The sequence below is a fragment of the Phalacrocorax aristotelis genome, chromosome 1, assembly GCF_949628215.1.
Source record: "Phalacrocorax aristotelis chromosome 1, bGulAri2.1, whole genome shotgun sequence".
NCBI classification, from domain to species: Eukaryota; Metazoa; Chordata; class Aves; order Suliformes; family Phalacrocoracidae; genus Phalacrocorax; species Phalacrocorax aristotelis.
The window spans coordinates 135,220,912-135,232,961 of record NC_134276.1 but is presented as its reverse complement, the minus strand read 5'-3'; the positions used below and the strand labels follow the sequence as shown (position 1 = coordinate 135,232,961).

General features: G+C 44.4%; 1 pseudogene; it reads right to left on the bottom strand.

Moving 5' to 3' along the window:
• Positions 1 to 11,693: 11,693 nt before the first annotated feature.
• Positions 11,694 to 12,050, bottom strand: part of LOC142054575 (alpha-2-macroglobulin-like protein 1) — a 37,356-nt pseudogene continuing 36,999 nt past the window's right edge.

Below are 12,050 nucleotides of genomic sequence, written 5' to 3'. Positions count from 1 at the left end.
TGATGAGCACACAGGGCTCGGCGGTAGTAACGGTGCCGGGGGCGGGGTTCTGCCCAGGTCACGCAGAGCGGTGCACTGTGCGAACCTGCGTGAGCCGGGTAAGAACCCGCGGTGTCGGAGCTCGGTGGCAACTTTTTGAGAAGGGAGGCTGCTGTGTGCAGGCGCCTGAGCCTCGCTTCCCTGGGTGACTCCTGAAGAGCGTCAGTTCTTCTGTCAGTTGCCTGGCTAAGGGTAAGAGTGACCGACTAGGGTAAACTTAATCACTTCCAACAATAGTGTTGTAAGTCAGCATGACTAAGAAAGCGAGAAACGCCCTATCGAGTCAGACCGGTGGCCCATCCCGGTAAGAGCTTTAAGGGTGACGGCTCGTGCACCAAGGACGGGTGGGAAGAAGTAAAGAACAGGCAGAAACGATTCATGCTCCATCAAGGTGCAGAAGCTCGAGCACCGCTGAGGCTAAGAGCATCATAAATGCTGCTGCAAATGACATGTTTGAGCTTCCTGTGGCAAGAACATCGCACCTGGCTCAGTGATGAATGTGCCGGGCTATCAATGCACAGGAGATCCAGTCCCGTTGACTTAGAATCACAGAATAGCATTTGCTGCTGCCTGAAAAGCGGCAAAACATCCCGTACAGGGGATTGTTCGGGCTGTTACCAAACACACCTGCCCTAAATGCTGGGGGTTCTTTTTTAATTCAGATGGAAAACTGTCTGGCTGATTCTCTTAAAAACAAACAAACAAAAAAAAACACAAAAAAAACCACACCCTATAGGAGATATTTAAGGCTGTTCAAAATAAAAGGTCAGACAGTGATCAAAGGAACAATGACAAGGTGGGGAACCCAGCCAAGGTAATTCCTGCGAATCAACCACTCCTAAAACCCTCAACGACTGGATGAACGACCATTTGTCCCTGTTGCAAAACCCACTGAAATCAATTCAAGGGAGGAAACTCTGTGGCATCTATGCAAACGAAGGGGAACTACTGCAATAAAGAGGCTTTAGGACTTACTGCGGGGTGCTTCGGCGGGGGGGATGTTGGTGTCAATCAAGAGAATTTGAGGATTTACAAGACTACACTGGTATGTTTGGGGTAATGGTAAATGGAGGGATCGGTGTGGATCAGAGACGAACAAAAGAGGGATAAACTAAGCTGGCCAAATGCAATCAGGATGTTTGTCTGGACAAGTTTTGCACCGGATCACCACAGTCTGTACTATATTCATAATAAATTATTTGAATTATTTCCTGTGTGATTGTGCTGTCTGTTGTGTGCACGTGTGTGTGATCCAAAACAAACTTAGGTCTGCCTAGCCAGGAAGTAGGATGAAAGGTTTGTGGGTCCAGAAACCCAAGAGACCCGTGAAGGCACGTTTCTCTTAGCACTGGTCCTTGGAGCGGGATGAGGCTACTTGCTCATGCTGTCCGTGTTTCTATGGCTGCCTGTCAAGTCCTAACAGTGTTAACCTGTGTGTGCATGTCTGTTGTGAAGTTTCACACCACCCTGCTACCGGTGGGATGTGAAATAGAAGTAAGAAGCTCCCGCTTGTCTCCATTGGCCCAGGAATGAAAGAAGCCGCTGGATCTTTCAGTCCACTGGATTCAGCTGCCCTTCATACTTTTCAGGGAGAGCACGTGTACCTGAACAATATCTATAGTCCATTCCCCTTGTTCTACTTCCACATCCAAGCATGGTAGTAGGGACAACGGAGGATACATCACAACCTGTTCCCTTCGGTACAGATTGGTTTTCCATTAGCTTGCCTATGAGCTTTTTGAACCTGTGGATATTATTCGCTTCCATAAGTCTTGTAGCAGTAGGTTCTTATAGTGTAAAGTACCTTTTTTGTTTGTTTTAAATTGATTACCAACTAGTTTTATCACATGCCCCCCGTCCACCCTGGAAAGATTTGCAGAACAGTTTTCCATTCACTTTATCCACCACCTTATATTTGTAAACCTCAAACCCTCATCTGCACACCAAATTCTGCTCATAAAATGGTAGGATCCTGGCCTTTTTAGTGTCTCCTGATGAAGCACTTGCTCTATCCTATAATTGTCATCACTGAGGCTAGTGCTATGGTTTGTGAGACTGGGTATAGGGCCTGGCTGGAAAACTGTCAAGTGCTATGCCTTAAGTAGAAGCCAGGATTCGTTTCACAGGTAGCATCGCTTGCTCATACTTTACATGCAGATCCTCCCGGCTCTGGGCTTCTTGGCAAGAAGCAGCCCATTTTCATTTCAGTGATATTTTTATTCCCACTCCAACCCATCTTAGCAAAGGGGTTTTGCTGGAGAAACGGCATCTTGCAGAGCAAGCCGCGGAGCGATGGTGGCACCCGGTGGCCCTGCAGGAAAAGTGCACCTTCTGAGCTCACTTTTTTTCCAGTTTCTCAGGAAGACAGTGGTAGCAAAGGCACCTCATACACAGGTGAGTCAACAGGACTGCCTAGCATAAAGATGAGTCTGCACACTGCACTGTACAGATTCATATAGTACAAGCATATATATGGACATCCAGCAGACGTACCTGCATTTGCCCTCTTTCCCATTCCCATGCTTATTTACTCACTTCAGCCTGGAAATGAGACCATCACCTTCAGGTACCTCAAAAGAAAACCCTTTCTCTTGTAGTGGGGAAGACTGGAGTTTTCATACACACTGTCAGGGTGTTCTCCTAAAAGCGGGATCGTTCACTTGGTATGCAATATGCCAAAATACATGCAGAGCAGAGGTATTTTATTCATTTCATATTTGCATAAAGATGGGTGCTAGGTGGTAACTCTACAAAGTTACCACATGGCACGAAGAAACGACAAGGTATTTATATTCTTACATGTTTAGTAAAAACCCACCTAAATTAATATTCATTTGTTAGTAATTGCAATCTCATCTGTTATCTGCTAGCTGTATTTTAATTAGCCTCACTAGCTATGTAAATTAGCATGCATCCTCTGGGCGGCGGCGGGGAGTATTCTCAGTCCTGAATTCAGTCGGTGGTCATGATCTCCCCCTGCCACCTTTACCTTTCCCCTAGTTGTAACCAAGATAGTAGTGGTTTTGTTATGCATTCTTTGATCTGTATCTTAGTCTTTGAAACCAAGGTGATGGGACAGATAAAACACTAACACTATTGCTATGGGACAGTTAAAATGCTAACATTATTACTAAGCTACTACCTATGTATCCTATCCATTTTAATAATAGGTTGAGGAGTGTTTTAATGTAACCAAAGTAACAGGTTGGTGGTGTGTTTTAGAAACCTTGGTGAAGGGTGTCCTACCTTACATACTTTACATTCCGCTTGGGTGCTATGGAGAAAGAAACAAGCTACATTAGCAGTGCGCATGCACGTAAGAAGGGGTCAATCAAAGGACACTTGATATGACCAGAAGAGACCACCAGGGACCACCGGAGATGCCCCTCAGCTTTCAAGGACACATGCGTAATGACTATGTAAATATGACAATTAGTTCCGGGAAATTTGACGCATAGGTATGTAACCAGACGATATAAGTTTTTGTTGATGTAATCTGCAGTATGCACGTTAGGTGGAGCGATCCCCCGTGCATCCGGCGCCGTGAATAAAGAATGCCTGCCTTTTAACACTACATTGGTGTTACGAGGTTTATTCCCGATTTCGGTGACATCATTACCGCAGTTTTGACTGACATCACCCAGCTTTCGGCACCTTCTGAGGCAGGATGTTCCATTCTATTAGTCTCTCAGTTCTTCTTCAAGGATATAGTCATAAAACAAATGTTTCCTTTTTTTCTCAGTTCCCTCCTCTGACTGCCAGATTCTGTTTTGCAACGTTCACATGGTCCATTTTTATCACCTAGTGGAAATTTTAATTTTCTGCAGGATATCAAGGGATGATGGCAACTTGTAATGTACCAACCCCGGCCACCAAGAGTTAATCCTCAGATCTATACCATGGAGGTGCAAAGGGAGCCAGAAACCTGATTCTGATCGACCTCCAAGCCTGAGATGTCTTACTGCTCAAAGAAGAGGTTGACATTGTTCCCAGTTTACTGGGGCATATAAGTGGGGTAAGTCTACATTTGCAGTTACTGCAGTGTACTGCAATGTACTTCTTACAGGCTGCCCAGATCACTGCTTTTGGTGTCCTTCCCACGCATAGACACCAGTCCATCCACAGCCTCACCACATCACTGGTTCTCTTAAAAAACCCTCTGCTAACCCTGGCCAGAATGGCCAATCACCATCTCCAAAAGGAAGAAGCTAGACAGGAGATGATCATAGCAACCCCAGGATCTAACTGCCATACTGACCTGTCTCTGAGCAAAAGTTCATCTGACTGTGCTGGTGATACCCTGAAGAAAATTGAATTTTTGGAATTTTCCGCTAAGCCATAACAATGAACTATGTGAGCTTAGCAAAACAGAATTTGACGGCCAGAGACAGGAACTGAGAGACAGAGAAGCATTTGTTTTACAACTATATCCCTGAGGAGAGCTGAGAGACTGATCAAAGCAAACATCCCACCTCAGAAGCCGCTAGGAATGGGTGATAAACTGTATAGTCAAGGAGAACAACTAATCGAGATGTTGATAAGAACTAAAACAAAGTGCCCAGTAGGGGAACTATCCTCATTATAATACTAAAACTCAGGCCCATAGGCCAGGAACCGCCGCCCCCCTCTAGTAAATCCCTTACTGTCTGAGCCTGTGTGGAAAATTAGAAGTGATCTGTACCTTTACATCGAAGTGAGAAAGAAATTAACCGATTATTAGCTGAGGCATGTGAATATTAGCTGTGACCGACACATTTAACTGTATAAATGCCTCATAGTTCTCGGTGCGGGGAGCTAGCTTTGTGGTTACCACCTACCACCAATCTTTGCACAAAAATGAATTAAATAAAATACCTCTGCTTTGTGTGTAGTTTGGCATTTCACACACCAGGTGAATGAACCTGCTTTTCAGTATAATACTGGTTTCTAAGTCCTCCTCTGACCTCTCCAGCCCCACTTTTTAGACAAGTCTTTATACACCACCTCTCCCATATCCCTGCCCTACATGTTATTTCCTGCATGGCTGATCCTAGTGTGAATCTGTGCTTCCTACTATTACAAGGCTTCTCCAAGTTTGCAAGCTGAGAAAGTAGAGAGGCTGCAACCTCATCTTTGTTTCCCATCCCTCAGAAAAACTGGTCAATGCATGCTAAACCCCCTTTCTGCTCACTTCAGGGAGTGGGAAGTTGGAACACATAAAGGGAAGATCAGAATCCTCTGTCTCTGTGTGAGAAGCCAGCACCAGGGGTCAGTTACCCGTAGTACCCTGAAGGCACCCTTCTCCTCACCACCACCTTTAAGATGTGAACTGCATATGAAAAGAAAACCAGGTCAACAAGCAAAAGCTGATACATATCAGTTTACTTCCAAATGTTACTGGGCTTGGCCCTCAAGACAAGTATCAACTACATTGCTTATTGACATAAGAAGGAGTATGCAAATAAGCCCACTGTGTGGCAGACTGTACAACACAAGAAGTCACAAGTTTTAGACTTTTCTCACAAAAGAAGCCTCTTTGAATGACAAAGGTAAGCCACATTCCAGGGCTTCTAGCCTTAAATTGAAACAAACGACATTAGCAAAAGAAATCCAAGCATGCTTTAAAAATTACTTATTCATCTATTGCATGTTTTGGATTTAACTGTGGGTTGATAAAAACATCTTGATGCCACTATTTGTGCTTACTAGAAAACTAACCTATAGAATGAGATTAAAAATTAGCAACCTATCACATGTGAGTCTACAGATATTCTTACCTTGCACAGAGACACTACAAATCACAGAGATGGATCCATGGAGTCTCACATGGTTCTAAGTAGTAGCTATTTTAAAAATCTGTTGTTGTTCTGCAGCTACAAGAGAAAAATCCAGGTCATTGTTTACCTCAAAAAGAAGAAAAAAGAAAACCCTTTAAATAAACTTTAGATTCCCTATATTGTCAACAGTCCCCAGCAACAAACCTTACAGTTCCAAACCACAGCTCTACAGTTTTGTATTTCTTCCCTGTTTTGGGGAAAAAAGTCAAAGAAATAAGGAAGGCAGATTCACAAACAATTGCTCTGATTCCAAACTGGAGCATATTAGTTGAGCATACACTAATATGCATGAGTCAGGAAAGAAGGCATGTGTCCAAGCTTGCAACTGAGTGACAACAGACAAGTCATTTGTCCTGTGTCCTAACTTCTCTCTGGATGAGGGCTCCTTTCAGCTTTCTATATGACCATTGCAGAGACTCTGTGAAAGTCTAGGAAACTGATCTCTTCTGCCCCAACTAGAAGCAGTGTAGTCTTTCAGTCTTATTTGCACAGCACTGGCAGATAACCACAAAGGCCCAAGTAAGCCACACATATCAAACCTTTATGATTTATCAATGCTTCATCAGATCTCTACCTGTTCATTGTACAAACTCTTTTCTTCACGTATAGATTTTAAGTATGCTGTTTATTTTTTATAATAGCACCCTAACAAGGTCAGAATCCATTTGGGACTTTATTGTGTGTTTACAGTCCTCCTTTTAAGGGGCCTACTACCAATTCCTTTTAAAAGCTTTTCTTTGCAGAAAAATCCCTTGCTATCTGAAGTGCTAGTTAACAGATTGCCTGTTAGCTGCCTGCTATGCTATGCTTTTCAGGACCTTCTATTTTGCTGGGTGAAGCTGCAAAACTTTGCAGGAAATTTCCCAGTGGCCTCCAGGCCATCTGGTCAACCAAGACCCACACAGCAGCTATGGTGAGGTGATGGGAGGAAGTCTCCTGGCCATCTGCCAGCTACTCATACCCCACCTTTGCTTACACATAGCAAAGGTTCCTTTCCTGCTCTGGAAGATATTTCCTATGGATGTCACCAACAACAGGGAGCACCTTTCTACAGTCAGCAGAACTGACCAAGCATCACATTGCCCACCCAGCACAGACTAGCCACTTACTGTATTCCCTAATATTTGCTCCAAGAGGTGAAGACCTCACTGTCTTCTACTGTACACTCCTATCTTAGGGAAGCTTGCCATGCAGCAGCTCTTTTTCAACCCTCTGCTTTGCCAGCTTCCTCAGCCTCTCTCATATGCAGCTGAATAATATCAATTGGATTTGAAACCACAGCCCAGAAACACCAGTTTGTATTCAAATTTCACACTTAATTTCCTTACTTATCTATCCCAAGCAGGTGCAAGGTGGCAAGACTTCCTGTCATCAGAAAGGCAGGAATCTTAGTGAGCCTGTTTCTCTTTAGCTCTAGTTTCATGGTCATCTAAAGATATAAACTGTAAAACAGACCCTTGATATATGCCCATTTAGAGACAGGAGAGCCTGGCTCACGGGCACACTGAGTGCACTAGGTTGCAGCCTTTGGTTTTCATTTATAACCTCCCTATCTTCAACCAGATCAGGGGACCTTCCTCCCAGAGTTCTTCAGTCTAGCCCAAATACACAGAGGAAGAAACTTGTCAGGAAGGCAACTGTGAGACTGTAGGACCCACTTTGCTCCCTTGTCCTTTCCTGTTCATTGGCAGAGCACTGTCAAACAGTGCCTATTGACTTCCATGATGTCTTGGGAAGGGACAATCCTAGGGCAATGCTCCTTAGAGGCCCCTTCCAGTTCCTTTATGTTTTTGCTCGCTTGAACTCAGCCCTGTCCTTTTTTTGTATCAGTTGTCTACAGAATCACTTGGTTCCTCAGGCTTTCTACCTCACCTAAATGCTCATTAGGTACTGCTGTGAGACTTCTTTTTCCTTTTTTCCTGCCCTTACTTGACAGCCCCTAGAACAATGATGAGCAGGGTAGGAAGGGCTGGCTCGGCCCACTTTATGGACAGATTGCTCTTGGATGGTCAGAGAATAAAATAGATTTGCTGTCCTCTTGCAAGCTGTGTTGATCATGCAAAGGGTTGCTACACAGGGAATCCCCCAAACAACCCTGGTCACATGATTTGCTTCACTTTATATTCCTTTCTCCCCTTTTTTCTCTCCTAGGTACTTCTTCTTTAGGAGAGTCATCACCTCCCAAATACGCAGCCCACATTGTTCACTTTTTCTCTATTGGTTCTGGGCTTGTTAACTTCATATTTATGGCATGACTGTCCTGGTAACTTCTCCCTTGGTAATCAGCTCTACAAAACTAGTATCCATTTTTTCTTATCTAGTATCCCACTTTTATGTATGCTACCCTGCTAATGCCATTGCATATCCTGATGAGCCATCTGCATGCACTCTACTCTTCCTGTTGGATATGTTGCAATTCCTGGATTGTTATCCTGGTATGTTTTTTTTAATAGTGCCACAGGTAAGGATTAGCCACCTGGGTTAATATCTTGACAGGATTGGACTGGGTGTTGCCAGAGTTCTAAACAAACAGACTGACTGAGGCTGTTGAATGACCCATCCAGAAGGCCTGGGCATAGGTAGTAGAAATGGGAAAAATTAACTCAATTTTATGGGAAGTGTTCATGTAAGTCAGAGTCCAAGACAGGGAGATGATGATCTTCAAAGAAAACAGGAAGGGCCTGTTACAGTCACTCTGCATTTTTTTCCAAAAAGAAGAGGGGGAAAGGAAAGCGATACTACATATCACACCTACGGAGACATTAATTTCCGATGGTTTACAGAAAAAGATGAACACTGAGTAGTGGTGCACGATACAAAAGATGAGAGTAAAGAATGTGTAGTTAGAACTAAACTTTCAATGTGTTCAGTGTGGGATGCTTGGGTACACAAACAAAGCAAACAAAGAAAGGGGACCATTACAATTCAGAGGGAGAGTTGAAAATGAAAAGGATTCCAACTGCAGAAATGTATGTTATGCATGAAAAATTTATTTGCCTAAAGGGGACATGGAGAAATACAAAGTAATGAATGAAGTAAGAGAAGGCAAAGGCAGAATTAAAAAGCAGGAGAAAAAGTAGCAGGGGTCTTCCACAGACAGGAAAGAGGCATATACAGTAGACAGGAGGGTTAGATCAACTAGGGAAAGACAAATTTACCAACCATTAAAGTGAAGAGAGAAGAAACACACAGGTGGACAGAATGCTTGGGCAGGCAGAGAATTTTGGAAGAGGCAGGGACCTTTTGGGAACAAAAGTGCTTTGAACAAGCAGCTGTGGTAGCAGTTTAGGCAGGCCATGTGGGCACTGGGACTTGGGGTTACATTGCGGACAGCGGAGGAAGAGGGCAATGTGAAGGGGAAGCAGATAACCAGGAATAATTGCCCCTCAGCTGCATGTAGGGGTTGACAAGGAACACTACTGGGCAGAGGAGAGCAGGGGTGGGCTGGAACCTTTGCAGGAGTGTTAGCAGGTTTCAGAGCAGGAGACATCCTACAGAGAGAGGATCTTGGTGCAGGTGATAGAGGGAAGGAGAAAATGAGGTATGTGAGAATGGGAGGAAAGGGACTGGGGGGAAGTGGGAGTGCAGGGGGGTAGTGAAGGTACAGACACTAAGACCAGGCAGAGATCTTAGGGCAGTTTGGCAGCCAGGGCAGTGAGAAGATGGGACTGGCCACATTGATAGGGGTGGGGGAAGCAGGGTCCTGCCTTGCCCCTGGGTTCCCCGACACCTAGAGTTCCATCCCAATGTCCCTACTCACCCAAGAGGGCCCTGTCACCCTTCCCCACCCTACATCCCCATACAGCCCACCTGACCCAAATCCCCAAACTCTCCCTCTCCTCCTCTCTCCTCATTTCCACCCTCTGCTGCAGGATCCCCCCTTCCAAGAGGGAGGGAGAGAGGAAGAAGAGTGGTTGGAGGATGTTTGTTCCTGGGTCAGGGCTGATTAGTTTTATCCAGGTAAGGAGAATTTCCACTGCTGCAATTTTCAGGCACCAGCAGTAAAAGTGGTGGGAAGCCCCGTACGAGACAGAAGAGGGGAATTTGCAGGTACAGTCAACTGCATACAGGATCGCAATATCTTTTTTGTGCTGTCTCCAGCTGAGTTCAGGTCCACAGCTGGAGCAAACCTACAGGTGGAATATGGATTGGAAGGTCTCTGCCTTCCTCTGCCAATCCTCCTAGACAAATTGTGTTAGCACCAAGGGCTCTTCTGCAACTCCTGGTCTCTTTGAGACATGTAGGCCCTTTTTTCATCTTCCAGACTCTTATCTCCTGGGCATCATTTGTTGCTCAGTTTGTGTCTTGAGGGAACAGCATTCTTTTCTTGCACCAGTGCCAGGAACACACCTGCAGTGCAGGTCCTATGATGCCCTTCAGGTACTACCCCAGTCCTGGCACTGCAAGACGGTGACATGCAGCAGTTAGTTACACAAGTGTTAGTCTACCCTATACCCATAGTATATGCACATGATCTTAATCTGTTAGCTTTCTGAGGTTGTCTTAGCTAGCTTCTTGATCCCCTTCTGCAAGACAGGTATACAGAGGAAGCTGTAAGGACTTCAATACCCATTTTCCATGTCATCAGGAAGGTGAAACTACCACAACCTCAGGAAGATCATAGACAGTTTGCTACACGGTAACATCTATTATTGTCTTCTGTTTGCATTAAACTTCTGCAGCAGCTTTAGCTTTGCATATCCTGCATGCATGCATGCAGAGTCCATCACTGCCTAATATTGCTACCTCTTTTTATGAAAGGTAACAGTATCATTAAAAGATTACAAATGTTTGCTTCCAAAGAAAAGGAAGCACAGGCCATAAAAAAAACAGACTCACAAACACATCCAGATCTAACCCTTCTTTTGTATGGCTTGGCAGACTTGCTTTTAAAGCAAAAGGTATTGAAAGAAAATCCTGAAGCCCTTGATCTAATGGAACTGGGATCTGAAAGTGAGATCTGCAGGATCATGCCATTTTTGATTTTCTAAAATACTCCTGCTTGACATAAGAATTGGAAACAAACAAGAGGCCATACAACACATAGTGAATTTGGAGGGGATGTTATTTCAGTCTCATGGCCTCTCTTCATAAGGCACTGTTACACAGTCCTTTTCTGTCTGGAAGAACTGGTAAACTGCTTCTCCCTTAGCCTCCCCTTGCCTGTTCCTACTCTTCAGTTGGGACAGAAAGATGATTCACAGGGCCATGTAGTGAACCAGATCAGGACTAAAAATGCCTTTTTTGCTTCGAGTTTGGTTGCAAACTGTTGTGTTAACTCAATTGAGAAGGTAGCCCAGAGATGGGACTCGGGGAGGAGAGGAAGTTTTCAGCCACTATGGTGACCAAAAGCAAATATGTAACTATGACCTAAGTAATGTTTCTCTCTTTTTCGGGCATTAAAATCTGTGCAGACTTCCTCAGCTGTCAAGCCACTTCTTTACAGGTTCCACATACTTTATTTCACTTGATCGCAGACTACTGTGTAGCAAGCTAGGTTTCACATAGAAACTTATGACATAAACCAAAGGAAATAGGGTGTGTCCAACACTGTAGGGAAGAGGAAAGCCAGGACAATGAAGTTTTCCTTATGGAAGCAGAAAACTCAGATCACTTGTTGCAGAGCCAGGGCATTCTATTAGCGACCCTTCTTTAAGACATCTGTAGAAAAAATAAGAGCAAGAAAAGGCAAGGTGCCTGATGGATTTTAAGGAAGCTCTCTAAGGACTAAGAGGTTTTAGGGGATGAGTTGCAACACCTTTTTGTCATCGACATAGGCATTTCCAAGTGCATTCAGATTTGGGATGATGCAAGGACTGCATGTATGAGGAGTACACGTAATGGAATAAAAATAGATCCTTTTAATCTTCCATGGCATGCTCAAGCCTTGAGCTGCATTGAGGTTACACCTGGACTAGAAACTGTGCCCACAACTAGTACAGCAGGTCCCAATTCAACCTGCAGTCCAAGAAGGCTCTACAGCACATAATGAAATTAAATACAAAGCAGAAGTGGGCTGCTTTGCTTGCTTGACACAAGTCTTCTGCTCTCTTTCAGCGGGTCCCACCTTGCAAGCCTGTTAACACTAACCTGAACTGCAAGGGAAAACATATCCTCTTGCGTTGCAGTCATCTGTAGAAAGAAAAGAGAAAGGGTGGTGAGCTGCAGAACTGCATGGTAGGGTAATGCCAAGAT